General features: G+C 39.3%; 1 protein-coding gene across 2 annotated transcripts in view; it reads left to right on the forward strand.

Moving 5' to 3' along the window:
• sh3bp2 (SH3-domain binding protein 2) overlaps positions 1 to 20,415 on the forward strand; it is a 78,285-nt gene that overhangs the window by 41,075 nt on the left and 16,795 nt on the right. The window contains exon 2 of one of the 2 annotated variants that reach the window (XM_074690391.1): positions 6,923 to 7,057. The exons of the other annotated variant lie outside the window; for it this stretch is intronic. The gene's annotated coding sequence lies outside the window, so the exon portion shown is untranslated. The remainder of the gene's footprint in view (positions 1 to 6,922; positions 7,058 to 20,415) is intronic. 2 annotated transcript variants of the gene reach the window in all.

Below are 20,415 nucleotides of genomic sequence, written 5' to 3' on the forward strand. Positions count from 1 at the left end.
GAAGGGAAATTGGTTCATTCTCATTGTCTTCAGGTGGAGACAGAAGTTTCAGAGGCATGCCTGACTATTTGCAAAATACAGTAGCACTGAAAACCAGTGGAGCTGGGAGTACTGATCATTTATGTCACACACAGCCAGATTTAAAATGACCATAAAATGCATAAGAACGGAGATGAAGAGAAAGACTAATCTAGAAAAAGAAAGTTAACTGAAGCAGAGAAAGAAAGACAGAACAGAAAGACCAGAGCATCAGCCAAACAACAGAAAGGAAGAGATGAGTCAGAGGCCGAGAGACAAAGACTCGGAGTGAGAGTCGGCTCGGATCGCTGGTGTGGTTCAGCATGTTTCCTGTCAGTGATAATAATAGCTTTGTGTGTTCCGCTCTGCAAGAAGCGTGGGAGGAGGAGCAGCGATGTGACACGTGGGACGGCCGCTTGTTACTGTCACTACAGGGGAAATAGCAACATCCCCTTTAACACACACAAACACACAGACGACATTCACACATACATTAGCTCTGACGTAGGTATGGGTGAGTTTATTTTTGTGAAGCTTCTCTGGAATCCAAGAATGAGCCACTTCTTTCTTATTTCCAAAATGCAACCTAAGCAAAATAAAGGACGAATACTGAATACTGTGGGATAATAGTCAGTAAACATTTTAGTGTTTGGAGTGTAGATCATTGGGACTACTAGGGATGGATACCTTTCACATTTGAAACTAATTGGTATCAGTACTCAACAGTACCAATTTTGGGTACTTTTGTGTGTTGATGAGGTAAAAAATAAAGTTTATTCTTTAATACACAACCTTGCAATGCTGTGTTCATGCAAGCATGAAAGATAAGATTACCTACTCTTCCACTCCATTACAGTCATAAGGATGCATTTAAGTACCTTAACATGGTACCTTTTGATTTTACGTAAATCGGTACCTGGTACTTTTGACAGAATTGGAACGGTACCTATAAAAGTACCTGATTCGGTACCAGTCCCCAGGGACTACTCTTCTAGAGATCTGTGCCATCTACACCAACCACTGTCTGAGGAGAGTGCACAACATCATGCCTGATCAACACCACCAAGGGCATCACCTGTTCCACCTGCTGCCCTCAGGTAGAAACCCCCCCCCCCCCCCCCCCCCCCCCCCCCCCAAGATTGGAAATTGGGCTGATAGCTGGAGAGGTGTCAGCAATATTTCCTGAGCACTGTTGAGATGCCTTTTGAGCGAGGTTCCATACCCCCCAACTGCTCAACGCTGTACGTCGCTTTGGACAAAAGTGTCTGCTAAGTGAAATTGTAAACATACACAGCAGGGGTTTAAATGACTAAGAGACTGCACCTTGCTTTTTGCACTTCTTGCACCAATTTTGCATCTCCTGCTATGCAGCATCTCAATGCGTCAAACAAAGTCTCATTATTATATTTACCGTGAGAAAGGCAAAAAATGATTCATAGAGTGATTGATTGACTGGCAGTTGATTGATTGATTGTGGTTAAGTTTGCAACAACTCAGCGGTGGTTTCTTCATCTGAAAGAAACAGAAAGAACTACTTTTTAACCGGTGGAGTTGCCCCTTGGTGACTGTTTTGGCAACTCTTTTCACACTCTCAGGGTACTTTGGGTTATTGAACTTTGTGACGTGAACCAGCTGCTAACACTTGTTCCCGTAAGTCACTCACCTCTGCTTAAGTGTGAAATGATGTTTCAAAGGCAAGAAAAATGATACTACAAGCACTTTTGGCCAAAGTCTGGTGCTGTATGAGTTAAAAAGCTTCAGTGGTCAGAGTATGATGCAAAAGTCACTTTTGCATGACATCTTGAAACACAGGAAGTCAAGAGTTTACTTCGGTGTCCCACTGTCTGTCTGTGCACATGGAAACATACAGACACACAACCACGCATATACCTGTCAGTCGCTTTCTCCCCCACCTACAGAAATGGCCACCAGACCCCATATTAGACTAAATATACTTTGAAATCGGAATACTATGTGAAAGCTGGTCTTACAGAGGTGAAATGCTAAACTCTGGTCACTGCCACTGAAGGTGAATTAAAAAACATGCTGTCAGATTTTCCGACGTTCACTTGTTGTTTCCATTTAGTCAGCTCACCTTGGTGTTTTTCTTCAGCTAGCAGAGGGTATGCAGGAATTATTGTGCAGCACTTCTTTTAGGTGAGATTTTGAACATTTCATGGAAATAGTTGGAATATGTGCAGAGAGATATAGAAACAAAAAGGGTCATTGAATGTGTTGCTGTAGGAGGGCTCTAAATATAAAGCTGTAGTCTGACAAATGTCAATCATCCCATTGAGAAACCAGAGCCCTTTCAGTTACACTCAGCCCTCTTACCTGCAGTAACCCCACCCCCACCCCACATACCCACCACATGTTTGCACATACACCTACACGTCTATTTATCCGTTTCCCCCTGTCTCCTAAGTCCCTTCAAACGAAAAAGAAAACAGCAACATGCAAATCAGTCATTGCATGGTTCCTCCCACTCGTAGAAGAAATTTCTTTGATGCTGTGTTGTATTTGTTGTATTTGCATTTGTTATGTCAAACCAAAGAAACCTCTGTCAGTGCTGCAGCAATGCCCCCAAAACTCCCCAAACAGGATGTAGGTGGCAGTCAGTGACCTTGTTCCCATCGCAGCAGAAATGAACACTTGGGGTACAAAGGTAGACCAATGAATAGCTGAGAGGAAATACCTTAACTTTATCAATGATAACTTGCAGTACATGGCAGATTCAACATCTTGTGCCAAATTTACCCACTGTTAAAGATAGTGTACAGACAAGCTGAAAGCAATGAGTTTTGGTGGAGAATGAGTCTACCAAAATTACCCATTTATAAGCTGCAACGCTTGTACCACCATGAATCCCACACACATTTCTCCAGTAGAATGACATCTGAAATAACATCTTTGATCAACGGTTTATCAAAACGGTCTCAAAGTAAAAAGGTTGAAACCAGTTATCAAATGGCACTTCAGATATAGTCTCTCAGAAAGAAGAGGTTCCCTACTCAGCAAGAGACTGTATGAAACGGATAGTCAAACACTCTCAGAATTGTAATATTTAACTGATCTCATCTTCGACTGTATATCATCAAAAGACTCAGAGAATCTGGAGAAATCTTTGTACTCAAGGGACAGGTACAAAACCACTACTGTGGGATCTGGATCACGCAGCAGACATGACTCTGTGGTGGAAGTCACTGCATAAGTTCACTACTAAACTCCATTGTCTTGCAACCACAAATGCAGGTTAGACATCTACCATGGAAAGAGGAATCCATATATCAACATGATCCAGAAATGCTTGCAGCTCTAGACCCAAGTCTGATTAAGAAGGGTTGAAGTGGAAATATGTCCTGTGGTCTGAAAAATCTAAATCTGACTTTTCTCACGCTTTTTGGAAATTGGTGATGCCGCAATGTGTGCACTGAAAAGGAGAGGGACTACCCTAGTTTTTACCAGCTGACAAACCAAAAGCAGGCATAACGTTATGGGCACCTAAAAGGTAACGGGAAACAGAGAGGAGTGATTGATGAACCCTACAAAAAAAGTAAAATGTCACATTTGACATATCTAATCAGGCATGCGCCCCATCTGTGTGAATAGGCATGGTGTGCGTGGAACATAATGCTGCTTTTGTTTGAAGTTTGTAGCATACGAAAAACTCTTCTGTTTAACACAACAAAGGCAGCTTTGGCCTACTTCTGCTCTTCATGAGGCTCATCGCTTGGTGCTTCATACAAAAGTACATGCAGAACTTGGAGTGTGTAATCTATATGCTCTACTATCAGGGCTCATTGCCACAGCTGAAAAAGATTTGCTCTTAAGCTGGGGCAACTGAGAGTTTTGTGGGTTACCACTTAAATTCAGAGGCAGCAAGCTTTTTACAGCTTAGGGATGAAAGAATGTAATGACTGATTTAGGTTCTATAGTTGACCTTAAATCAAAGAGGTAAAATACTGTAATATTATGGAATATCAGTTCAGTTTATTGAATAGTTTAAGGGATTACAAACATAACTTTTGCCATCTTGGACCTTTTTATTACTCAGATATTTCTGAGCAGCTGTGGTCACCACACTGTGTGGGTGTGTCTTTGGCTTTCTTTCAGGATTTCTGTTTAACCATTCAGCCTCAGCAGGGCAGAAGCTTAAACCCAGCGATGTCTGCAACATCCCAGCAAAGGTATTTAAACCTCCAACTTTAGCTTCCAAACAACAAGGTCTGATTATTTGCATGTGCTCTGAAAGTCACTGGAGTTAAATATGTTTTAAAGTCAGAATTATAAGTCTGTTCTAAATCTAAATTATACGACACACTTTTTAACGTCACTGTGTTTACGTATCAGAACTAAGATTGAGTGTTTTGAAGCCTGGTTTAACAGAGGGGTTGTTTATCTTGTGGCAAAGTTTTCCCAATTCTCTTAACCAGCACAAAGGCCAGACGACACATGCCTCAGGCAGACGAGCTGTGGTAAAGACGGGTTCAATTTGTTGCTCTCATATAGTCAGAGACACTGTTTGATTACTCCCTTTGAACTGACGGTGACAAGCAGAACCCAGTCTAAATGACTATGGTTCAGATTGTAGAGTGAAAAAAGTACAAATTAATGCTTTTGAAGGTTGTGCACTGTCTTGACAAGCAGCACAATAGATACTATTCAGTTACTGAAAATAGGTCTCCAAATAAAGTTATTGTGGCACAATAGTTATTTACCCTTATTTACCCTTTGTAGATGATAGTAATTATGAAGTGTTACCAAAGAGAAAATAAAGGACAAGTGAGAACATCGTAAGGAATCTTCGGATAATCTCACATTTATATATTTTCCTGTTCATAATCCACATTTTAAAATGGGATTATCAGCACTGAAACTGGTTGTTTCTGTATTTCTCAGATCAAGAACCCATTTACTGCACATAGACCAGAAGGTGACATAGTGACATAACGACAGCTGACAGTTTGCTGAGAGAAGCTGTCCTTTTTCTGCTGAAAACAACTTCTTGAGGTTAACTTTGTAGTGATGATGATGATGATGATGATGATGATGATGATGATGATGATAATGATAGCTGTATTCGTCATTGCACATGTTTCAGAGCAATGTAATGGTAATAAACACTGGAGCTGGACTGTCTTAAAGGAAAAGCACAGAAGAGCAGAAGAAAGCTGAACAGGAGAATACTAGAACATGGGCCAAAACACCGGCCTAGCTATTTGTAATAATGTTCATTGCATTACATGAAGTTACATTTGCTCTGCTTGGTGAGGTTGGAGTTGGTAGGTGAGCACTGGTAGGACATAACCAGGATTCAGTAACATAACGTGCAACAGACACGTCTTAGAGCACTGTGCTGTGAGTAGCACTAATTGTAGCCGGCTTCTAAACTACGGTACAAGCTGACTTAAGTTTACTTGTTGTCATGTTTCAGACATCTTACCTCGTCCCTTTGCATTCTGCAAGAAGTTGTCTTAAACAACAAAAAGTGGTGTCAAAAAGAAGATCTGCTCTCTGTTAGGTTGTTTCCAAAACAAGCACACATCTTGGGAAACTGATTCCACATCTGGAGAAACAAACTAATGATTCTGGCTAATCTTCATAGCACCTTTAAGCATAAAGAACAAACAATATGCATACGACACTAAAAAAGTGTTTCCCTCCTGATAAAGTTGGTAAAGCATTGTTAAGCGATGCTTCTAACATCACATTTCTGATGTTTCAACGAACAATTAGACTTCAAGAGTCAAAATTGTTTGCATTGTATTACCACTTTATGTTTTTTCTCTCTTGTTGGGCCAATATCCTCCTCCTGAGTGGTGTCTGCCTGGTTTGGATGTTTAAAAAGGCAAAACCTTTTTTTCTCAGGAAGCAGAGGTTTTAGTGAGGGAGTGTGTGTTTATGTCATAGTTTATGTGAGGGATGTGTGTGTTGTGTTGCTTTGTTGCTTTCTATCCATAGTTTGTTTTTGGTATTTCACTTGTATTTGTATAAACATATTTTACTATCAACAAATCTTATCAACGTAAATTATTTTTTGCACCAGCCACTTCTTCTTTCTCTTTTAACCAGTGCATGTTTCGCAGCCAAAATAAGCTTGTGAGAAAAGAGCTGCGACCTTTTTTATTCAAACAAGATCTTCTATTGTCAGCTCTCACAGTAAAAGAAAGAATGGCTTTGTTGGAAGATTTAAACATGGAACCCAGTTTGGACAAAGTTTGTTTTCAGTCGCTCTTATCAAATTTCTGAAATGTAACAGTAGTTTTCTGTTTATTATATTTCTCTGGACCGCCTCAAAAAGGTGTGTGTCCATCGCCTGTTAATGCATGACAGGGACAGTGCACTTAACCTTGTTCCTACAGAATAACTTTCAGTAACTTTCACATAATGCAGATGCACCTCTTAGACTTAAGTTGATGAAAAGTTTAGCATCATGTTCCCCTGTGAATGAACACTTAGGATTTTCACAGCGTTCTGTAAGAAAATAGATTGTTCTAAATGGCGTTGGATCAATGCTGCCTTTGAGTTTGTTTGTTTCTCATTGCTGGTTGTCTTCCCCACACTCAGGCTTAGTTTAGTTATATAGCATACTTTTAGCATGTGTGGTAAGTGTTTTTTTATGGCATAATTGCTGACCAGATGTTAGAAGGTGTGGCCCTGCACTGTGTGAAGGGGAAGTTTTCTTATAGGTCGTCTGCAGTCACACAACCAGTTGAACTTGACACATACCACTATTTTATTATCAACTACCAAAATCTGAAAGGACACACAAATATAGCATGACGTGTCTCAGGCGTTTGAGTGAGTAGAACCATGTGCCGTGTTTAACATTAGCTCACTAGTTTATATGTCTACCCCTCTGTGTTTGAATGAGTGCTGCAGTCTGTTTCTCTTGTGGTCAAAGGGAGGGTGTCGTGACACTTCATACAGTAGCTCTGAACTGCCACGCCAGGAAGTGAAGTGATCTGAAACGAAGCTCACACCACTGATGACACAGACACAGACTGAGGAGCTACTCAGATGACACAGCACTCCATGGGTGAGTCAAACTAAAAGTTTGAATAAATGCTAAAAGTTTCTACTTTCTTCTCTTGGTTTTGTTTAGGGAAAAATGAGGTAGTGCAGCTGTTTATTGATCTGCAAATTTGTCAGATATGTAGATCTGCTCAATGTGCTGTCAGTTACAGCAGCAGTTCACTTTTTATAATGAACCAAATAAAAAACATCAAAAACTTAGGATTTGGATAATAGGTGTAGCTCAGCAGAATAAATTCCATGACAGTGTGATTTTTAATCACTCTTTCTACTTTTCAGGAAGATGGTTAGTCAAAACCTGAAAATAAAAACTACTGTAAGCTTTCAGAGCTTCAGTCATGTTAGTTTGAGTTCAGCCAGGTGGAATCAGTGGCACATATCTTACTCTTTGGAAAATGCTGTCTGCCTCTTTATAAGAGCTTAAGCTAAGACTGCAGATTGTTTGTTGTATTTCCAAAACCAGGAGGTTGAGTTCCTTTTTTTTAACCTACTACTCTTTTTTACACGATATGACTGTGCTATCGATGACTTGTTTATAAACATCTTTAAACTGTGACACAAGTATACAAAAGCAGATTTCTCAATGGTAGCCTGTGACTGAATTTAGCTGACAGGCGGAAGATTTTCTCAGCTGTTGCTATTTTCTCTGAAGGTGCTTTTTTTTTAGAATTTTGAAATCATGAAAAGAGGGAACCTGCATTACAGTCAGAACATGAAGACATTCATTAGCTTTTATTACCTATCTTAAAGTAGGAATGAAACTAAAACTGACAAGTCAAAGATTTGTTTTGTTGTTTTTATATCATTTGGGCCTAAGTGACACCTGTTCAAGCTCATTGGATATGTCGGTCTTGAAAAGATGTCACTCAGCTTACCCTATGTTGCCTTGTGAAAGCAAATATTCAGCCTCAAAATCATGGCTATTGACCGAGCTGCTGATGCTTAACTACAGAAAATGTAAAATCTCTTTGTATATGGGTCAGAAAAGTTGATAAGAAAGGGACAAGAACGTTTCCTGACTATTTAAACAGTTAGTCATAATGAAGTTGGAGGATAAGCTGTATTGACTGAAGTGGTTGGCTTTGACTTATGGAGGGGTTTACCTCTGGACTATATTTGCCAAACATTCGTCAGAGTGCAGCATTTCTTAAAAATGCATAACCAAGTCCATCTCACGCTGTTGCTTTAGTTCAGTTTTAGATCTCTCAAAGCCGTGTTTAAGGTAGCACTAATGTGGGGGAGCAACAACATGTTGATTTGTTTTTGTATGCTGAACAGGCTTCTTAAAGGTCCCATATTCTGCTCCTCATCTGCAGTTTCAAGCACAGCAGCATTGTTTCCAGCCTCTCATAGCCCCTCTGTTCAGGACGGTCTGATTTAGTGGGCGTGACCTTCATATGTAGATGAGCCACTGCTGATACCGCCCCACTCTTCCACATCACTGAGAGCAGCGCCACGAGCTCCGAGTGCATAATGTTAAGAAAACAGCAAAGCTCGTTTACCGTAACGTTACAGGCTAAACAACAGGCTAACCACGGCTAAAGTTAGCATCCTGAAGCTAACACAGAGAAAGGGGGGAGACTGAGGAAAAGCTCTTACATCTGCTCCACAGCACAGCATTTAAAATACTCACATTTCCTGGGTCCGAGGTTTGTTGGCGGATGATTGGTATTGCGCCTGGATTCAGGACCAGTCTATTTGCTAGCTCTCTGTTGTACTGTCCAAAGTTGGAAAATCAGTAGGCCGTGAAGTGACTAGCACATACATGCACAGTTTTACTGAGTGTAGCTGGCACATTTCCTTGATAAATGAACTCTAGCCACTTAGTCTTGTCTTCCTCCGAGATGGGAAGCTTGAGCATGGAACTATGTGGCTGTTTACAGCCAAAAACAAAGCTTTGATGGCAGTGATGACAGCGGGAAGGGGAGTGGGTGGGGAGGGGGTTCGGGGGTACCTGCCCCAGTGGACTAATCAGGTCAGACTTGCTCCTGATTGGTCAAAAAAGGGAATCGCTGACGTCGGCAAATTCCCAAAATTCAAACAGCTCGTTAGGTCAGGATTTTACATTCACAAGCACTACTAAGTTCAGGTTTTGTCGTTAAATATCACATTTTGGGAGGAAAGCCAAAGACCCACAAATTTCACAAGAAGACTTAATGAAGTGATTTTTGCATAATATGGGGCCTTTAATAAGTAGGCTGTGGTGGGAATATAAACTTTGTTTGAACACACACCTCCTGATAAATATGGAGCTGCATGAAGTGTGTATTTCTTTAACATGTTGTTCCAAGATATAACTGCTGAGTATTAGAGTTTGATTTGACTTATTGAACAGTGCTGGGTGCTTACAAAAACCATTGTTTTGGTCATTGAGATTCAAAACGATTGGGGCATGCTGATTTCTTCTTTACCTTTGAAATTGTTTGTATGTGAATTCATTTACTGGGTTTTTTGTGTCTTCTCATCTTTTGTCAGTGGTTTGATGTGCCATTTCCTTGTGCTGTATAAGTGATAACCACTAAGTTTGAAATCTACTTGAGGGACTATGTTGTGTTGAATCTCCAAACGACCAATTACAAATCTTCTTTTTAATTCTACTTCTGTTCAAGACAACTTTTAGCTGGATTTAAGAGGTCATGTATTTTTTTTTCAGTACAGTTACAAAGCATCAACTGTGACTAAGCAACAACTAAGCTTTGTAAACTCTGATTTATTCATAGTAAGATCACAAAAGGTGAGCATACATACTGGTTTAACTTTCTTGTCACTGCCCATTGTATCATTATGTATGCTTAATAATGCAAATATGCACACAGTGTAGCTCTTTAGTCCTGAAAGAGTCAGTATAAACATTGCAACTGGGTCATAGCTATTGAATTCTTATACTGACCAATGCCCTGGTGGGGAATTTTCTCCCCTGAAAAGATAAGATAAGTTTTTTGTAGAGCACAATTTCTACACAAGGCAATTCAAGGTGCTTTTCTGCTACGTAAAATCAATTCAATATGAAACTATTGAAAGGGGAAAAAACGTATCCTTATTTTGCTTGCCCTTCATAATTAGAAAACAGTTTGAGAGCTTCACCATTTTAAAACCAGATAAGAGCTCCTTCCAGTGCCTTTAAAATGTAAAGTCTAATTATTGATCCCTTTGTGATAACCTTACCTGTTCTAGAATTTGTTTAAAAGTCAGTCAGTAACTTAAAAAAAACATGAAATACAATGGTGGGGAAAGCATGATGGCAGGCAGCAAAGTCACTTGAAACAAGTGGAGAGATGTAACTACAAAATAAAAGCTGATAGGACAACAGGAAAGACAAGACTAAAGTAAAAAGTGCAAATCACATCCAAGAAGGCATTGCAGAAAACTCTCTGAATCATTACTGACTGTAAGAACAGCTCACATTAAATTTTAGCTCACATTTCATGATTATTTTAGTCACTCAATTTATAACAGTATCAGCAGAAACCAGATATTTCCAGCCCATGACTCACTGTAACAGGAACCAACATCACTGTTTCTCTCGTAGGAATATTAGGAAAAACCAAAGGCCTTGTTGTTTCTTTGATATGCTCTTTGCTTTACACTGTAAACCTTTTAGCATCGCTGGTGCACAGGAAAAATACTCCTCACCATTTTATCACAGCTGATAATCCTGCAAACACCTAAGTGTCTTTAAAGTAGTTCTGTTTTTATAGATTTCTGTTAGCATGAACAGTCATTAAAAAAACTTGAGAAATTGGAGTTAACAGTAAAAAGGCAGGAACAATAAAAACTCTCAACAATAAAACTTATAAAAACAATGAAAGCATAAAACATGTAGAAACATAAAACAACAATATAGAAAGACATAAAAAGACCCAATAAAAGTGGCTATCCTGTGCCAAAAGCCAACGTGAACAAGGGTGCCTTTAGAAATTTTTTAAAAGTGGAGAGACTATTTGCAGTCCATGTAGTTAAAGGTTATGCATTCTACAGAGTGGGAGCCACAATTGCGAATGTCCTACCTCCTCTGGAATTTAAAAAGAGCGTGGAACACCTAATACCACCTGATTAGCTGAGGGCTCTGCAGAGCTGGTGCAGCTTAGCAATGTCATATAAGTACTCAGGGGCCAGGCCGTTCAGAAATGTAAAAAAAATATGAAAGGATCTTAAAATCAATCATGTCACTAAATCCTTTAACTAACTGTAACCTCAATGCCAACATATAAGGAGTTACAATAGTCCAGGTGAGTTGTAACAAAAGCATGAAAAACTTTTTCAAGATCTGTCTTGTTTAAACATGGCTCACTTTGGCTAGAAACATCCGTTAAAAAAGCTAGCCTTGACCACAGAGCTGACCTGTCTGTTGAATTTAAAAGCATGATTAATAATTAAAGGTTCCTGGTATGGGACCCTATGCAAGATACAAGAGATCCAAAGGAACTAGTAAGGACCTCAACCAGGTCAGGATGACCACACAGGACAATTTCTGTTTTGTTTTCATAAAATCCATCCATGATTTAACATCATGTGTGAAGTTGAGTACAGCCTGAAGACAATCTTTATTAGGGAACTTTAAAGGCAGATACACCTGCACATCATCAGCAAAACAATGGCAAGGAACACCATGTGTCTTAAAAATCAACCGCAGGGGTAGAATGTAAAGACAAAACAGAAGGGGACCCAGAACTGACCCCTGGGGAACCCCGCATGTCAGCAGGCCACTGTGGAGGAAAACTGGCCAGTGTATAGAGAATGATGTCTTAGAAAGTTATGATTCAGACCATCTCGAAGCAGCGCCTTTGATGCCTACACAGTGCTCAAGGCGTGACAGTGTGATTGAGATAGCAGGTACATGCTTTGTTTACTCTTCAATCTTTATTTAGCTAACAAAATTCATATCTCACATTTGACAAAGTCACAATGGAAGCTGTGCAATTTTAATTCAATGTCATCATCATCTGAGAGAAAAGATGATCTGCTGCAGGCTTTAAGAAACAGGAAGTACATCAAGTTCATCTGAAAAAAAAAAAAAAAAACAGAAAATTCCACTCTTCAAGTGAAGACAAAAAGTCCCATCTACAACTGACCATACATTGAAGCAGTTTGAAAGCAACACAGTAAACTCCATCAACAAGTCAGATGAAGTGTGGTGCAGGACATTAAGAGAAAAGAATAGATACTGTCAGGCAAAGTATGATATATGTGGAATAAAATACTCTTGGCATAAAATCTAAAAACAAAATCTTGGATTGATACTTCACCTAAACTTTTACAGTTAAGAGGGAAAAAATGCCCCAGTCGGCCTGGTTCTGGTACTGTAAAGCTGATGCAGCTTTGCTAACTGCTCCCTGATCACTTAGCTTGCTTCTTTGAGATGCTATACCAGCTGTTTTTATTGGTTAGTGTGAGACAACCCAAACAAGGATACATTCAGTATATGAGGATGAAATCTATGAAACAAACTAATCTTTCCAAACAAAAATAAAAAGAAAGAAATTCCTTGATGGACCACTTTACTGGAGGTTTCAGTATTGAGTTCAATAGTTCCCATGTGTTTCTAGTGTAAGATGATGTCGACACCCTTTTCCTGAGTCACAGTGTGAGTAACACCGTACTGTGACCTTGATTTCTTTTTAATCCAGCTAAAAGTAGGACGCAAAAATGTAGTCATTGTTGCTCTAAAAAATATATCAGTCAGAATTTTTATCACCAGTGAATTGTTTTAGTTCACCATCCTCTTTTCATCACAAAAAAAAAAAAAAAAAATGTACAGGCTCACTATCACTTTCGAAAATTCAGAGTAGTATATCCTGATGCATCTTCGTGAGTTAAACAAAAGTTAGGCAGGTTCCCAGCAGACGTGATGCTTTGTCACCTCTCAGCAGTGATGTCTCACTGTGATAACAGCGGTTCAGAGTCTGATGAGGTTACTCTGAGTATTTTAAGGTCTGTCGTCTTGTTCTCAAAAATAGTGTGTTGAGCTCGGTCAAGAGAACAAAGGTGCTTGGTCAAGTTTAGAAACATTATTAGATGCACATTTATTTGCTGGGGCTTCATCTTTCTTGGAACGGATCATTGAGACCACATCTGTCTTTCTGGTAATTCAACACACTAATCAGTTAATATAAGCATCAAATAATGCAGTATTTTAACATTTGTGATAAAGCCACCAAAAAAAACAGGTGGCTTGTGATTATAGAGATATTCATATTCAGGTTTAAGTGCATTACTATTTCTGAGGATGAGTTATATCAGCGAATTAATTAGACCGTGGGAAGACACAAGTTGGGCCATTCAGGCTGTGTGATACCTCTGTTCTTACACCGATACCCTTTTGACAAATGTAGCTAGGTTTAGATGTTAGCTTTAAAAACCTTGGTAGATTATTTTCTCTAAACATGAAATATTCTAGGTAACTTACTGAAGTTTTTTTTAGCAAACCATGCAGCAAGAAATGGAGTGCATGCAGAATGCTAAAAACTGCAGTTCATTAATTGTCCACTAGAGGCTTGCTCTGAAAGTACCTGAAAGCAGTGTCGTGTCTTAAAGTTTGTATGCTTACATGAAATGCACTGTCCAACCTAGTGGAACAGAGCATGAAATCTTAAATGGTAGCATTGTCCCAAATCAAACACTGCAGTTTAGCGCTTACCAGAAACTACAACCACATTTTACAACCGTTCACAGGCGTTATTCTCCTTTTCATTGATTGCATCCTTCAACTATTGTTTGATTCAGTCCCCCTTCTTTATCTACATAGCCAATATGGCAACCATTCAGTGTGAGAAGTGTCCAGCTTTCCACACTCAACTTTCTAAGCTTTTTGAGAGCACCAGCTGAGAAATCAAAGTGCACTGCGTTCATATGGTTAGTGTGAACGCACTTATACACTCAAAATAACAAGTGTCAGTGCAAAAGTATAGGATTTTGGGACACAGCACAAATACACACCAATTTAAAAAAGCCAATTTTTACAGCAAAGTTAAAACCTTGTACACAACTTTTCTTCTGTCTATATGGCTTATTGCACTAATGGCACACACTGTGTCATTCAGCAGCTAAGAAGATGGATTACAAGTTTGTCCAGTGAGAGGCATGGCTCATCTGACTGGCAGACTGGCACCATGAAGCTGTGAGTGAGGAGGCTCAAAGCTGGCTTCTTTACCTTACAGAAGCTAGTTTAAGTTTTAAGTTTTAAGAATTTCTAATGTGGCTTCTGACAAAGACAGGCTTAAAAAGCAGTAAATTAAATTATACAGGCAATGGGGAAAACACAATCCCTAAATACTTACCTCCCCCTAACTCAGACCTTTCTCCTCCAGTCTTTTGGTAAAATTTTGGCATTGTGTTGGGTGAGTTGATGTAAAAATGCAACAGGAAATACTTTTTAAGCATATTTACTGAGAGCAAGGAGATGGTGATGATGATGGTGTCTAATGGCTGATGCAATCCTAAAAAAGCCACGTAGCAGTAAGCTTAAAAGCGTTCAAGGTTAAAGAAGGAGAGTTGTTGCTGAGATGAGAGAAGAAAGCAAAACTGTGTGATTATGTTTCAGAGAATCTGGGCTGCTTGTCATGCTGGCGGTAGTTTTTCAGGTATCTTATCTAACACCTTCTAACTCGCCTCTCATGAAATGTCATGTCTGCAGTAGCCTTGATGATTCAGGATAAATACAGTGTACTGGTGAAGTTAGATGTTTTCTACAAGCTACATCTCTGTGTCTATACAGTTTAGGTGGTATGGTACAAACATGATGTTTTGTTTATATTCAAGATGTGAAGCAGAGCTTAAAAACAGAAACTTAATGTGAAGAGTACATTTAAAGGTTTGTAAGAGGAATGTTGCCAGGCAGGTTGTGTGTATAGGTCAGTATGATATCTGACCATATTCCCCAACTCCATCTCAGGTGGAAATTTCTTCTTGAACCACCTGAGACAGTTTTATTATGTTGAAATGCTGATTCAGCATTTCAACATATTGTTATCCTACTTTATTATTCCAGGTTCTTCTTCTTCTTCTTCTTCTTCTTCTTATTCTTCCGTACGTTTTTTGGCTCTTTTCACAGCCTTCAAATTTTGTCCGATTTTCACCGTTCAACTTTTAAACTATTCAGCTTGTTTAGGACATGTGTGCTATATCTTTTCACTTTTCTAACTATTAAACTTTTTGATTTATTCAGCTTTTTCCAAAAAAATTTCTCTATGTTAAACAGATGGGAAATGTCAGCTCCTTCCTTTAAATCTCCTTCAACTTTAACAAGCTCTAACTTCAGCTTACTTCCACTTACAGACTTCAATTAAACTTTAAAATGTTCAGCTATCTTTCCACTCTTCAGGTTTTTATCTGCTCTTCAACAGCTTTTACTGTTTTTGAGATTTCACTCTTCAAGCAACATAAACTTTTCCCACTTTGCCCTAAATTTGAAGCTGCTAGACTGCGGAATGTTTTCAAATAGAGTGAGAGAGGCTGCTGCAGTAAGGTTTTGCTAATCTCGATCCAATTGTCATAACTTCCAAAATCTTCACAGCAGAAAAATAAAAAGTACATTAAATGGTTCACTGAAGGCTCCTGCTTCTTACAAAGGGAGTATTTTAGCAAAAAAATGTACAGTTTTGCCAAAAAACGCCTCAGTGTGAGAGAAACCGTCACATCCCTGTAATCTGAAGTAATGTTAAAATCTGACCAATATTTCTCATCAACTTCATTCCTAACTACTTTTATACATCACCCTCCTGCGGTCAGTTTTAATCCTATCATCTTGTAAAGCATATCATCTTGTTCATCAGAGTCTCCAGATTCTCACAATGTTTTTGTTTTTCTTCTAGCCCTTAGGGTTTCAGCATAAATGCAGTTTGTTCGGACCTATGTCTAGCCCAAAAATCCAGCTTAAGATCAGTGGATACAAAGGAGTTCCAAAGTTCAACTGCCATTTCACACTCATTATGACATCATGATGATCACCATGGTAACCACACAGCTGTGGATAATCACTGATTAGGTCTTTGAAGGACAGAGAAACACATATGTTTCTTTATAATGCCTAAACAGCCAATCCAAACTGTCTTACACGAACACATACAGCCAACCCAAACACACACAGACCAACACACACAGACCAACACACACACACACACACACACACACACACACACACACACACACACACACACACACACACACACACACACACACACACACACACACACACACACACACAAACATTTTACCATCCAAAACAGTGAAAAGGCAGCAGAAGATTCAAACATGACAACCTTTCATCACACACAGCTGTTTATACTAAATAATCAAAACATCCAGGAACAAAGACACACATGTACTTCAGTTACTTATAATACCATACCTCCCCCTTTGACTTAATCTACATGCTCCACTATTTATACAGCTTTTTCCCACAACTTATAATTGACAAACTGCTACTTTTTCTTCTTCTTCCTTCCTTTCTTCTTACTAGTGCTGCATTAATCTCTGTACTGTTTTTCCCCTATTTCTTCTACTTCTTCTCTCCATTCCACATTTTCAGCTCTGGTTCACATCATAACCCCTTTTTTTAACTTTTAAATGATTAAACTTTATTTAAAACATTTAACCATCAAAAACAGAGACTGAAATAATCTTCTGATCCCCTGCAACTCCTTCAACTTCAACTGCTTCTACCTTTTGCAGACTTTGACTAGAGACTCTGTTCACACATTAAACTGGTTCTATTCTCTTCATCCCATTAACACATTAGTCATAGATTTCTGCTTTCTTCTACATTTTTAAGATTTCACTGTTTGGTTTCTGTCTCTTTATCTATTTATTTTAACTTTTATAGGCTGATTTAAATTTCCACTGTATCCACTTTCTTTATCCACTCATTGTCTGTGCCTCATTTCCCTTACCATTTTTTCTTTCCTTTATTTTACATTTTCAGCTTTTTCAACTTTTATTCAAACTTTTCCAGCTTCAGCATTTCAACGCATTTGCTGCAAGGAAATGCAACTTCTCTAGTTTTTATACCTGACATTCTACAAAACTCTGCAACCTAAAATTATTTTCGATGAAGAAGTAAGTTAACAGAGATTTAGGGTCATGCTGTTCATATGACTCTGAACCCCATGGATGTGAATGGGTGTGGGATACTGCTGTTGGAATTTCATGGCTTTCCACTTCAACCTACCTGAAAAACAAAGTTTTCTTGTTACTCACTCACAAGTCAGTAACCCCGTACTTAAGAGTGTCCAACATTTGACAAATACGCTTGTCTACTAAAACGTGGATGAAGCATTTGACCTTCTCTTTGCTGCAAGTCAACCCTTGACTTACTTTGTCTGGAGGGAAGTTTGAAACCACAAGTTGGTGTCTGAGAGACATCTGCCTTGGTCAGGTGCAAGAAGTAGACAATCCATTGGTTTACCTTTATGACGGGAAAAGGTGGCAGTGTGTATACAAAAAACCTAAGTAAAAATGTAGTTGTTAATCATTTTAGCATCTGTATCAAACAATGCTAAGCAGTTTTAAAACCACCCTCAAGCCCTAAATAATTCACACTTGTGAATCGAGGAATGACTGCACTCGCACTTGTCTAGGATCTCTGTGAGTGTGCCGCTGGACAGTCACTTGTTCACACGCTGATTTAAAATAGATTCCTTGAGTTGTCCTTACTCTTGAGTTAATCTATTAACAGCTCAGTAAGATGTTGTCTGTTGGGTGATTGCCAAAACACCACTGACACTTCTCATGCAACTAACAACTACAGTTTTATTTTGAAGTGTGAAAGTAGCCCAGCATAAACAGCCCTAAAAATTAAGCAGCTTAAATAACTTCAGCCATCATTATTAGCTAGCCCCATCTGTGTAGAAAAAGACCTCCAAACTGTTTCTCTTTCAGTTTTTCACTCTCAGCTGGAACTTTTACACTGTCTTATTTGCACAATGTAACATGTAAGTGCCCCTGTAATGTCAGAATACATCTGAAGTCCAGACATCTGCTTTTGAAGGAACACATTTTCAGAAGATGCTTAGAGCCATATGTAGTACTCTCATGAAGCATCCATTCAGGGACTTCTGCAGAGTGGGCTTCAGGATCCAGCATTAACAGCTTTTTAGGGCAGACTCATTCACTGAGATGAAGCTGAGCTTTGAATGGCAGAGAGGCTAGACTACCCACCATAGTGTTCAAAGCCTTCCTGAGTTTAATATCCCGCTCATCAATGATTCAAGACATTGAAAGCCAATGAGTTCTTTTAGTATACTACCTTCTGTTTTCCTCCTAGGTAGATGGTCTTTTTCTTTTTTTTTCTTGTTTTTTTTTAGGGAACCAGTCTAGAACTAGATACTGAAGAACAACAGTCCTTGTGAATGTAGAAAGAGGAAGGACACAGCACTCAAAACACTTCCTGCAACCCTTGACCTTTATTGGATGTTAATTCTACAATTCTACTTTAATTACATCTATAAAACATACAATTGCAGGCATATATAGAGTCACTGACCTGGAACTCGAGAGACAGCCAACAGATACAGGATGACATCTCGGCACAGGAAACTGGTGTTGACCGGACACTGGAAGCCCTAAAGCCTCGCTCTCCACCACCGGAGCCTGGATTGTTACCACAACATTTGCGTCATGGATTCTGAGACCAGTTTTACTATAATGTTGTGCAAGTATGTCATGTGTTGTATAAACATTGCCATTGTAACATTACTGAGGCTGAATAACACTCATAGTTACCTCTGCCGATAAGGCTGTGTTTTTGGGAGAGTTTGTCTGTGAACTACATAACTCAAAAAGTAACTAACAGATCTTGATGAAATTTTCAGGAAATGTTCAAAATGGGATAAGGAAGACGTTATTGAATTTTGAAGGTGATCGGGATCACTGTCTGGCTCCAGGATTTTTTTCAAGGATTCTTTGTTTTTGTGAGATAGGACCATTTTCACCATACGTGCACCGTGCATATGACTCCATGATAAATGGTCGGATTGCTTTGCAAAAGAAAAACAAGACAAAGTCACAATGATTTCTGACAGATGTAAAAGTATGATCAAGATTCTGGCAATATTCTGGATACTATGATCGGGAAAAAGAAATATATACTGGGTCACCATAACTTTGATTAGTGTTGATTACAATCAGGCATATATCTAGAAGGGAGTCTTTTTCAAGATCACTTTGAAACTTATCACAGCCCCTTTAAAAGCTAGTTCAGGTCACTTTTATTTACAAACTTCAAACTCTGTACCTGTAGCGGCACACAGGAACAGCCTTTTCTTTGTCCAGGCAGCGGTGTGTAATGTGCGTGTGTATATGTGTGTTGGACCTGCATTGTTCCAGTCTCTTCTGAGCTGGTGTGGAAAGTCCCCCGGCCTCTTTCTCAGGTCCTGTGTGTCCGAATGAGTGAGTGTGTGGGTTTTACTCAGCAGCCAATCAAACTGGAGCTGTGAGGAAGCAGGAAGGAACTTGCGCTGCCTTCACCAATCAGAAGCTTGGGCCAGAGGAGGAGGCCCATTCAGGAAGCGACTGGGTATCTGAGGTTCACACAACCAACAGACTTCCTAACCAACAAGACTGATCGCTCTACAAGACTTCTTGAAGTTTTCTCAACGTCTTCTCACATCTCTTTCATTTCACTTATCCGTTTTCTTACTCTGTCTTTTAAGAAACCACTTCCTCAACCTTGAGTCTGTGTCACTTCTGAATTTTTCTTCTGTGCATCGAACCCTGAATCCAACCTCCTGCAGTTAGAAAAGTATGGTGGTTTCTTGCCCTGGGCTGTCACTGTCACTGCCATGTCCATCGACATGTCAACCCCGTCCATGAGGAAGAAGTCGTTTGCGCGGAGCTGCAAACCAAGCGTCAGGATGTGTGTTCGGGAACAGAGGGATGTCCTGTAAGTTCATTTTTTGTCTTACTCTTACTCTTATTGAGTCTGGCACAGCTGATTGTCTTCCCCTCTCGTAGTCTAGTTGGTGTTCAGACCCTGACTTTGTGGGTGTATTCTCTGATGTATTAACTACAGATTAGTGTTACCTACCTCAGTTAGAACTAGCATCAGTGACCGTAGAGATCTGGTTTGGCTTGGGTTGCAAATATCTGTCGTTACGTGGATTCTTCAGCTTAAGATTTCTCTCTCCCAAAATTGGCATTTCGAGAATTGGCAAAGTATTTTCCTTATTACGGGAGATCAATGATGCAACATTGCAATTTCACCTTTACCTTTTGCCTTGTTTTGAGTGTTAAAAAGATAAAACTCCAAATTCAATTCAGATCTTCATCTTTTATATCCTCTTTAAACTTAAGATGATGCATTTTGGGGGATAACCAGGTAGAAGCAGTGGACATTGGGTATAAATGCTAAAAATATACCTTTCATTT

Source organism: Halichoeres trimaculatus, unplaced genomic scaffold, assembly GCF_033239565.1.
Source record: "Halichoeres trimaculatus isolate MK-OKI-2021-1 unplaced genomic scaffold, fHalTri1.1 fHalTri1_scaffold_16, whole genome shotgun sequence".
Classification (NCBI taxonomy): domain Eukaryota; kingdom Metazoa; phylum Chordata; class Actinopteri; order Labriformes; family Labridae; genus Halichoeres; species Halichoeres trimaculatus.